Source organism: Juglans microcarpa x Juglans regia, chromosome 7S (assembly GCF_004785595.1).
Source record: "Juglans microcarpa x Juglans regia isolate MS1-56 chromosome 7S, Jm3101_v1.0, whole genome shotgun sequence".
NCBI lineage: Eukaryota > Viridiplantae > Streptophyta > Magnoliopsida > Fagales > Juglandaceae > Juglans > Juglans microcarpa x Juglans regia.
Window position 1 is genome coordinate 10083139 of NC_054607.1, and position 12208 is coordinate 10095346.

Consider the following 12208-nt stretch of genomic DNA (forward strand, 5'->3'; position numbering starts at 1 on the left):
TTTGATTATTTGAGACTTGCAGAACTTGCTCTAGTACTACAAGCAGGAAACTACAGAGGTTTATTGTTGGAAGGTTTTTCGTTAATCATAAAGATATATTTTTCTGATTGTCAAGAATTGTCATTTTCTCCCAATGTATTTTTATAAAAAAATAATAATAATAAATAAATAAATAAAAGGATTTGATGCAATCAACAATTGTAGTTATAATAAATTAGCTAAAAAATATATATGGATAGTCCCCAATCTATAATTTTATTCAATATTCATGAATAATTTCAAATATGTTGTGTACTAGTCTTAGTCATAGTATCATGCATGTCCCTTGCGCCTCTGTTGGAAATTTGGATTGCATCCATTGCGAAGCAAAGTTCATCTCATTATTTCTATGGCATCCTACTCGAAACTTGGTATTTTATAAGCAAAATTTGTGATAAAAAAAAAAATGTATATATCCTTGTTCAAGTATTGAACGTGGATGATTAAATTTCTTTTTTTGTCTACTCTAAACTTGTTTTGTCATGCATTAAGCCTAATTGTTTATTGTTTCTATTCCTTAATAAAAGTTAACATCCCCAAAGGGGTGATTGTAGCACCATGCCAAATGGACATCCATTATCTTCAATACGTTATTACGTATGCGTTAGGTTTTATTTGATCTTACATTGCATTAATGTCAATTGTCCATATATGCTATTACGAAATCTAATGAAATTGATGGTGATGCTTAATTATAAAAAATCTATGAAATTAAGGAGGGTGAAAAATAAGAAATTCAAGAATCTTTTTACAAATTTACAAAATGATTTGTATCATTCCAAAAATAATTTTTAAAAAATATATTTCTCATCTTTGTTTTCTATCATCCTCTCAAATGTTGAATGTTGCTGTTCATCTTTCTAAGTTTCTAAGTTTCTTACTTCTTTTGACTTTTTTTAATTTTGCTTACTTATAAGTAGGGGTGTATAGGAACCAACCAAACCGGCCGCAACTGACTAGAACCGACCGCCAGAGTCAGGAACCGGCCGGAACTGGTGAAGAACCGGCCTGCATGCGGTAGATATTTGTTCAAACCGAAGTTTTCCGGTTCGGTCTCAGTTCGACCCAGTGAAAAACCGATGAACCGGCTGACCAGTTCTACTATTTTTTTTTTTCATTTTATATCTATATAAAAACGACCATGTTTCACTTATATGAGTGAAACGACATCGTTTTAATTCCCCTAGTTGAAAAAAAAAAAGCAAATGACATCGTTTGGTGTCAACCAAACGGCGCCGTTTCATGATTAGGTTAAGATCCCCCTTCCCCCTTCTCATTCTCATTTCTCTGCGCCGTTCTCTGTCTCGACTCTCTCTCTCATATTCTCTCATCTCCCTATCAAGTCTTAGCTCTCTCAGATTCTCTCATCTCCCTCTCAGCTCCCTCTCTCTCTGATGTCGTCCCTCTCTCCCTCCATCCATTTGCGTCGTTTCAAGCTCCCATCTCCGATTCATTGAGGTGTGTTGATGGGGACCAAGGTTCTTTTATTTCTCTTAGAGAGGGTACCGATAGTATTGTGATAGTGTGATATTTATTGTGAATCATTTGATATTTGTTGTATATCTTGTAATTTTGTGAATATGTGATGATGGAGTTCGAGTTTACGTGTAACTTTGTGAATCTATTTCTGTGTTTCTCATTCCTCTCTCTCTCTCTCTTCAAGCCACCGATGATGCAGAAGAACCAACCAGTAGAAAATCGAGACCGACGCGACGGTTTTCTTCCCCTTCATCGACTGGTTTCGGTTGAGATATTCCTTTTTTCAGTGTATCGGTGCGGTCTCGATTTCGGCTCTAAACCGAACCGATAGGTCGGTTTTTCACCCCTACTTATAAGTGTTACTTTTTTATACTTTAATAGTTAAAAATGTATAATTTTCAATCAACCGGTGGTATGACTTCAACTCCAAAACTTGCTCCTGTAAGATCAAAAGATTCAGCATGGGCCCATGCACGTGCAGTGTCAAGGGCAAGAAATAATACTGAATGTTTATATTGTAATAAAGTAATTAGAGGTGGCGGGATCACTCAGTTGAAGTATCATCTAGTTTGGATTCTAAGCAATGTAGAAGCATATAAAAAGGTCTCTGGAGATGTAAAATGGCAAATAAAGAAGTTGCTTGATGAAATGAAAAAAAAAAAACAAAGAGAAGAAAAGAAAAATAAGGTCAGAGATTGGAGGCGATATAGATTTAACATCTGAAGATATTGATGATGGTAATAGTATGGAGGAACAGTCTCAGCTTTCAAAAGGTAGGAAGTCAAAAGAATCTGAAACTAGAAAGTAGGTGGGGGATTGAGTAGATTTTTTGCTCCAAAAACAACTCCTAGGACCCAACATTCAATTAAGAGTTCTATGTGTTCAAATGAGATGATTGTAAAAGCAAAGATGGTTGTAGCACGCTAGTGGTATGATGCTAATCTGTCTTTCAATGTAACTCAATCCAAGTTTTATCAACCAGCTATCAATGCCATGACTGCCATTGGGCCAGGATTCAAAGGTCTTTCTTTATATGAGTTGATAGGAAATTTGTTAAAGATAGTTGTGGATGAGGTTCAAAATTATTTGCAACAAATTAAGAAGATTTGGAATGAAGCTAGTTGTTCACTAATGGCAGATGGTTGGACAAACCAGAAGCAACAATCAATAATCAACTTTCTAGTTTATTGTCCGAAAGGTACAATGTTCTTGAAGTCTGTTGATACATCTGGTCTTAGAAAAGATACTGAAACATTTTTTAATATCTTTGATGAGGTTGTTCAAGAAATTGGAGCTGAGAATCTTGTGCAGTTCATAACGGACAATGATGCAAATTATAAAGCTACAGGAAAAAAGTTACAGCAGAAGTATGGCTCTTTCTACTGGTCCCCATGTGCAGCTCATTGCATAGACTTAATGTTGAAAAATTTTTCTGATCCAAGACATTTTCTCCTTATTGATGATACTATAAAAAAAGGCAAAAAAGATAACAAAATTCATCTATAACCATGGTTGGGTTTTGGTATTGATGAGAAAAGACTTTACCAAAAGTCATGATTTGTGTCGTCCTGCAATTACAAGGTTTGCGACAAATTTTTTGAGTATCCAATGTTTGCTCTTGTTTAAGAAAGAATTCAGACAAATGTTTACTTGTAATAAATAGATTGCATCAAGTCATTCTAAGAACAACATAGGGAAGGAAATAGCTGGGATTGTTTTAGAAGATAAAGAGTTTTGGGCTCAATGTCAATTTATTGTTAAAGCTAGTGAGTCTTTGGTTCATGTTCTATGACTTATTGACGGGGATGAGAAGCCTGCAATGGGATACTTGTATGATGCAATGGAAAGAGGCAAAGAGAACATAAAAGCAATATGAAATAATAAAATTAGTGTATTCAGTCCATTTATCAGAATCACTGATTCTAGACGGGATAAGCAGCTTCACAGTCCATTATATGCGGCGGGTTATTTTCTTAACCCTAAAATTTACTATAGCCCCAACTTTAAAAATAAAAATGATGTTGTAAGAGGCTTCAACAGCTGTGTTATGAAGATGGAACTTGATCCCGATAATCAAGATAAGGTCATTGCAGAACTTGACTTGTATAAGAATGCAATAGGTGAGTCTGGACATTCTTTAGCAATCCACCAGCGTGATAAGATTAATCCTGGTATTATCATTTATCAATATCATTTATTGAATAGTGTGACTTTGTACTTTAATTTTTATCTAATTTTATTTTTACTTGCATTTAATTAATAATTTATAATTGCATTATTGTTATAGTTACATGGTTGACCCATTTTGGTTGCGAGGTTCCAACGCTTCAAAGGTTCGTTGTTCGAGTACTAATTCAATGTTGTAGTGCAATTGGATGTCAAAGAAACTGGAGCACATTTGATTTTATTGATTTGAAAAAAAAAGAAATAGATTAGTGCATAAACGTTTGAATGACTTAGTATTTGTTCGTTATAACTTGAAGCTGCAAGAGAGCTAATTTTTTTTAATACTAATGTTTTTCACTGTTGAAAAATATATAACATTTTCACTTATGTTTGATTTTATTTTGACAGAAGCATAAAAGAGGGAAGAGATGATTTAGATCCAATCAATCTTGAAAACATTGACTTGATAGAAGAATGGGTGGGTGAAGAATTTGAGCTTCTTGATGGAGAAGATTTGGATTGGGCAAGTATTGAGGAGCCATTAGCCTCACTAAATGAGGAAGACGATGATAATGTTAGTGTTGATATTGATAACAGTGGTAACGTTGATGAAAATATTTTGATTAACAAGTCGAATCATGATCCTTATTGTCTTTTTTATAAGGATGAGTGATTTTTTATGATGGTGGTGACGTTAATGATTTTATCATAATAATATTAGTGTTTATGTTAGTTGTAACTTAAAACTTAAGACTTGTATTGAGAAGTATTAAGTTTATGACTTATTTTGTTGTTATTTTGGAATATAGTTAATGCTTGTATATATATAATTTATCCACGTATAAACTATTCCGAAACGGTACACAAAACGATACAGGTACCGAAATATTATTTCAAAACAGTACACGAAACAGTATCGATACCAAAATATTCCATTTTAGTGCCTTGACCTGTACGGCCTCCTGTACAGTATTCAAAACTTTAACCTACACAGGCCTGCGGATGGGAAATGGGGAGAACCATTGATCTCTTGACAATAGGCGTGGAAGGGCCTAATAGGGGACGTTCGCAGGATAAAGTAAGTCAGGGAGTCATGCCACATTAATGGTGCCACTCCCTGGACTCTACACAGCATTAATAACGCCATCTCAGAAGTCACGCTGCATTAAAGGATTCTGACTAAGCAAACAGATGAAGTGACATGGACTCCCCGAAGCCAGGTGTGAGTTGTCCCCACCCAGAAACCTATTATAAAAGCCGACCCTCAGGTACTAAAGTGATATACTGACTTCAGTATCGGAGATTCCCTAGCCTCCACCAAGGCACCCATTGTCCGTGTTTTCTTAATTATGCAGGTGAAAGACTTAAGACTCGAGTTGTTGGAATAAAAAAAAAAAAGGCGTATGAAACAAGATGTCAACACTTTCCATATGTTTTTATGCGTGTGATTTTAGAAAGAGGAGATTTCCTGAAGAAAAACATGTAATTGCATCCATCTTTTTCATTTTGCTATCATGTAGATTACCATAATGGTAATTGCAATAATTGCAATTGCCTTTCTTGAGTATGCAGTTTGTATCACAACGTCTAATAAGAAAAAAATAAAAATAAATAAAAAATAACAACAAAATAAAAATGACGTTGTCATGCGGTTGAGCCAAAATATTTTATTTTGAAGTGATTATTAGGCATCCTCAAAATACAGATATATGGTGTTTCCATTATATTATAGAATATCATGTCGATTAAATGACATGTGGTGATAGAATAGAAGTATCATATCATCCTGAATACTTAATGATATTTTCTTATTTTATGAGCAAATTAATATGTATAGATAGAAAATGAGATACATCTCCAATAAGATGTGATATAAAAGCAATTTTCTATCTTTCAATCTCCAATCGACGCAAAAAGATTCTACAATTTAAATAAAATAAGAAAACATAAATTGCACAAGATAATTATGCGCTTGAAAATATTAAAATATAAACTCAAATCCTAAAATCCTAAAATCGCAAAATCTACCCCAGCCATAAACCATTTTCTTACCGCCACCAGCAACAACATCCAGCTAGTCGTCCTTAGGGCGGCTGCGGCAGCGGTGGCGACCGCCCCGAGAGGTGGCTAGAATTCTTTAATTATTTTTAGATCACCCTTAACCACCGCTAGGCCCAGCAGACTTTAGTTGGAGAGTGTAAAAGCCTAATTTAGACATCATGTTTTAATATATATAAATTCATAGACAATTTATTTTTTTTTAAAGAGTCGAGAATCACCTGTCCACGAGTGACCCCGTTCTAATTTTATTAATAAATCCTCACTTATGGCAGAGGAAAATCGTGGTTACAGACCAATACCTGGGGATACAATATAAAGTTTTGAAACCAGGCATGAAAATAGCCTAGATTTTGCTATCCAAAAAACAGGAAGCCAAAAAAAACAAGCAAAAAACCCCACCTGCAAAAAGAACGTTAGCACAACAAAAATAGACAATAAAATCTTACCAAACCAACACAACGACCAATCTCCACATGAGGGATGACTCTAACAGCAACGCAAAGATGATAAACCAAGTTTATCCAAGCGAATTAATCCTCGAAGGAACCTAGGCAAATCCCCAATAATATTCCATTCCATGTTAAGACTAGCTGCCTCGCTCCAAGCCAACCAGTCAGCAACTTTATTTCCTTCCTTATAAAAGTGCCGAACTACGCAAACCATAGAGTCCATAAGGACAAGTACATCCTTCCAAAAATCCTCCAAGTACCATACTCCACATCTCCACCTATTCCACCACAAGATTACCACTTGAGAATCTAGTTCAATTTCCACAAAATTAATCACCAGATTTTTACAGGCTTTAAGACCCTGCATCAGAGCTAACAACTCAGTTCTATTATTTGAACCAAAGCCAATATGAGAATTAAAAATATGAACCAAGTGTCCTTGATCATTTCTAATAATACTACCCACCCCTGAAGAACCTGAGTTTCTTAGACTGCTACCAACTATATTCAATTTAAACCACCCTTGAGCAGGCTTTTGCCAAGCCACAAGCTTTAAATACTACCTCGCGGGAATTTTAGGCAGAATTTGCAAAGCCTATAAAACCTGCAATTTGTAATTAGAACATTTATTAACCTTTTTCATGTCTTGACTTATTGAACCCATCCAATTCTTAATAGTATGTCAAACCGCACTAATAGATTAAATGTGCCCCTCCATATGAGCAGTGCATCTTCTACACCAAAGATGCCAAGTAATAATCGACGGAAGCAGACCCACAAAAATCCCCACTTGAGAGTAGTTTGGCGCACGTCGAAACCAGGCCATCACCGTCTCCATCCAAGAATGACCACGAGGTAGACCAAAAATATTACCACAATAACGCCATATATTAGCTGGAAAATCTCCTCCAAACAGGACATAATTTTGGTCTTCGTATTTAACTATTTCACAGCAATCACAACACGAAACTTTCGGAATCCTAATCCGTCTAAGACGATTGTCAACGCTCAAAGCCATATTCCATGCTCTTCACATAAAAACTGAAATTTTAAGAGGCAACAACCTATGTCACATTCAAGGATGCCAATCCATACTTGTACCTCATATTCGAATGCAATTCCAAGCTGATTTTGTAGAAAAACTACCACTCTTGTGTTTAGTCCATATCAACACACCAGACCCCTCCTTACAACCAGCCAAAGCCTCAATAATATCATCCATATTATCCTACCCCACTAATGAAACCAAAAGCTCTACATCTCAAATATTATTCAGCTTACACTCTTTAACTTTAAGCAATGGATTCCCCACAATCTGGAAATTCTCAACTAACGGACTCCTATCCCTCCATTTATCATACCAAAATAAAATATTCCCCTCCCTCACTCTCCACTTTGAATTATTCAGCACATCAGGGATACTTTTAACTATCACTTTTCAAAACCTCGTTCATTTTTTCATATCAATTAGAGACCAAGGCGAAGAGCCCACATATTTTCCTTTTAAAAAATTTGCCCATAAAGATTTACCTTGAATTAAGTTCCATGCAAGCCGCAAATGCAATGCTTTTTGCATATCCTCTAAGTTGCGCAAACCCAGGTCACCTTCTTTTATTGGCTTACAACTATTGTCCCATGCCACCCACTTTTTTTTTTTTTTTTTTTTTTTGCTTTACCATTCACCTCACCCCAGAAAAATGTACTCATCATACGGTTTAACACTTTAATAATAGATTGGGGAACCTGCAAAACAGAAAATAAATGTAAAGTCATACTAGAAAGCACATGCCGAAGAATTATTAGGCAGCCACCCGAGGAGAGGAGCTTCATTTTCCAGCCGCTGATTTTGTTCCAGACTTTGTTAACCATCTCCTCCAAATGCACATGTTTTAGACACCCCAATACAATCAGAACCCCCAGATCTTTAAAGGGAAATGAGCCTTCTGAGAACCCTGTCAACCTTTTTAGAGCTCTCTTGCGAGCAACAAGAATTTTTGTAGAAAAAAATATGGCAGTTTTTTCTTTATTAATCATCTGGCATGATCATGCTTCGTACTTTTCAAACACCAATAAAAGTTCCCTAAAAGACTTCTTACTCCCATTCAAAAAATCACAATGTCATCCACGTACATAAGATGAGAAATCTGAGGAGTATCTCGAGTTTGGGAGAATTGCCCAATCTTGTTTGCCACCGCACTATGTTTCAATTTATATCTACATATATAATACTTGTGTTACTGTATATGTATATATATTATGCGTTTGTTGTTTATAATTTTTTTTATTTAAAAAAAAAACCATATAATAGATGCAATTTCATTTCATACCGGCCATTCAAGTTACAATAAACAGTTTTTTTTTTTTTTTTTATCAAACTTGATAATTAGTCATATTAAAGTTTCAATTTGAATAAAATAAAATAAAAATGCATCATATTTCCAGTTCATTTGCTTTCTTCATTGAGAAAAAGAAAAAAGAAACCAATTGATCAAGAGACTTAGGAGAGCTATGAGCATAAAAAAAATATTATGGGGTTAAAAAAAACATTTTTATATTTTAAGAAATGGAAAAGCCTTTACAAAAAAAATGGGCTTTTTTAAATTTATATCTTCAAATATTAAAAAATTTTGGGGCCTGGTTTTAAATTATTTTAGGAGTGCATAAATATTCATTTTTCTATTTTTGAGGAAATTTTTGGATTTTAAAAACTGAATCTTTTTTCATATTTCATGCAGTCTCAAGAATTCCAAATAGAGTTAGAAGAGACTTTTTCAAAAAAGAGAAGGTTTTCATATATTTGAAGGATTAAAAATATTTTTTCAACTTTTATTTAAAGCTAAATAAATTTTAAGAGAGTCTCTAGCTGTTAAGACATCTCAGCTCATTGCACCAGCCTCAAAGTAGTCCGTTGCAACATCTCAACTCACTGCACCAGCCTTAGAGCAGTCCGTTGCACATACCCAGCTCACGTAATTGTGCACCACCAGAGTACCATTACATGCTCTGCACAACAGAAAGCACTATCGTCGTCCTGCACATATAGCCAATAATTCTTCTCAGCCACCTGTCAATATTAAGACATCTCAGCTCATTGCACCAGCTTCAGAGCAATCTGCTGCAACATCTCAGCTCACTGCACAAACCTCAGAGCAGTCCGTTGCACACACCCAGCTCACGTAGTCGTGCACCACCAGAGTACCATTACATGCTCTGCACAACAGAAAGCACTATCGCCATCCTGCACATATAGCCAATGATTCTTCACAGCCACCTACCAATATTTGAGTGGCACACTTTGTAAAGGTTGTTACAAAATATACACTATAAATAGACACTCTGATATACACAAAAACAGCATTGAAAAGAAATGAGATATTTTTCCTATGCATTGATTATTTGTATAGCGTATATTCTGCAACAACCTTTACAAAGTGTGCCACTCAAATATTGACAGGTAGTTGTGAAGAATCATTGGCTATATGTGCAGGACGGCGATAATGCTTTCTGTTGTGCAGAGCATGTAATGGTACTCTGGTGGTGCACAGCTACGTGAGCTGGGTATGTGCAACGGACTACTCTAAAACTGGTGCAGTGAGCTAAGATGTTGCAACGGACTGCTCTGAGACTGGTGCAATGAGATGAGATGTCTTAATACTAGCAACGTCCAACGCCAAAAATTTATCCCTTCTAGCAGTAACTACATTCCTCCGGGAAATTTTTTTTAGTTTTGTCAAAAAATAATATAGCTAGGAATCGATAAGATATTAAGGTAGGGTTTAGATAGTGAGATGAGATTAGATCATTTTAAATGAAAGTTAAAAGTTGAATAAAATATTATTAGAATATTATTTTTTAATATTATTATTGTTTTGAGATTTGAAAATTTTGAATTGTTTATTCTATTTTTGTTGGAATTTAGAAAAATTATAATAATGAGACAAGATAAGATGAGCACTTTTATTATCCAAACGAAACAAAGTTATTAGTTGGCTGGTAATGTTTCGAACCTTCATATTTATGGCATGATTCCTTTTAAAAATGAGATAAACAATTTTTTTATATAATCATATTTTAAAAAATTTATAAAATTAATGTTATTTTTTTAAAATATTCTATTTTAGGCAAATGGGCACCATCACAACTTGGTCACCACATCCAAACTATTTTTGCTTTCAAAATCTCCTTCCAAACACTTCCACCATCTCTACTTCTAAAACTCACTCATCCAAACTATTTGATCTTTTTTGTTAGATCAAATTTAGCGCAAATTGTCTCTTAAACTTAGGGAACCGTGACAACTTCATTGGTCTCTAACTTTTAGATCCCATCTAAGTAGGAAAGATGACAGAGAAATAAGAGAATAAGATGAGGAGGATGAAAAGAAGAAGAATGAGGAGGTTGTCGTTGGCTAAGGGGAATGAGAAACTAGAGAAAAATGAGAAAGAAATTAAAGAAAGTGAAGAAGAATTCAGAATTAAAAAGACCTATAGGTATTATATATAATATTATATTCGCCACTTGCCCAGCCTTTTAGTTTTGAGCCCTTCTGTTTACCATTCTAATATCACACATCACACTTAATTTTTTTTTATTTTTCATTTTTTTTATTCTTGTTAAACTAAATTAGTAAGGGGAAAAATAAAAAATAAAAATTATGTGTGGAGTATAGTGTAAGGATAATGAGTAAAACTTTTCCTTAGTTTTACATGTCACAACCCATCTGCCCGTCCAGTAGTATTGTGCAAATTGTCCGCCCGATACCGAGCGAATCATACTAATGGGAAAAAAATAGGAGAAAAATATTTATCTGATGAGACTCACACAAAAAATATTAAACTCAATTGATATCGTAGAATCTATGTGTTTCTTTCATTCTAAATTCTAAGATTTGGGTAAAACTATTAACAATACTAAGCAACAATGGTTTCCACAAGCAAATAGTATTGTCTTAATTTCTTGAGTTACTTTTTATTGGATTAAAAAAATGAGAAATGATATTTTCAGTTCTATGGTGTGCAGACCCCCGCATATTTCATTTGAAAAAATGAATAAATCTAAGATCCACATGAAAAAAAAAAATTTTAAATGGTGAATCCCACTTTTTTTTAAATGAAGTGCGTGAGACTTACACATTCTACAATTATTGTTAGTCTAAGATTGTATCTAATATTACTCATTTTAAATTTAGTATTTATTATTGTTCATATAGTATTGTGTATAAAGTGAGCACTTGATATAAATCTTATGCTATATAGGATTTACTTTATCCATCTTCGTGCAAATTTTTAAATGTTTACTAAATATTCAATTTAAATATAAAATTGATTCCTTTGCCTTCTAATTGCACCTTTTACCCGATGTAATTTGAAGAAGGATCAAATTAGCTCATAATTTTTCATTCTATTAATAAATCATTATAAGCATCGCATCAACCCTAATAACTATTCAATACATGTCAAGTGCTAAGCCATATTGTGTGCACCAATGGTAAAGAAACAATATAAAAATCCCGCAAAAAAAAAGATAACGTAATGTACAAATTTTAAATAGATAAGTCTCGTATAAATTTTTTTGTAAAAAAGTAGATTCTATTAATAAATAATAATTTTTTTATTTTTTTAATATATAATTCACATTTTTACAAGGACTTATGTGAAACTTATTTATTTAAAATTTGTACAAATTATTCCTAAAAACAATCATTCAAAAAGTCACAAGATTTAAAAAAAGATAAAAAAATGAAAGCAAACTAAAATACAAATAAAAAAACAAAAAATATATATAACTTAAAGTAATTAGTGTTAATTTGTAGTATTTTCCTTGTCATTAAAAAATCTTCAATAGTATTAATGTAGTGTTCTTAAAAAATTATTAAGAAACTTTTAATATATTGATTTAAATAATTTTTGAGTTTGAACTAAGAAGATATAAAAGGAGGAAAAAAGAGAGAGAGAGAGAGAAATTAGAGTGAAAAAGATGAGATCCATGCAGCCTAACGTTCAGTTGACTCAGGG

At 33.7% G+C, this 12208-nt stretch overlaps 1 non-coding gene across 1 annotated transcript; it reads right to left on the reverse strand.

Moving 5' to 3' along the window:
- On the reverse strand, positions 1-78 carry LOC121241746. The gene has a single exon (XR_005935774.1). It is a non-coding gene; the product is annotated as a small nucleolar RNA snoR104 (small nucleolar RNA).
- Between the last annotated feature and the right edge of the window lie 12130 nt (positions 79-12208).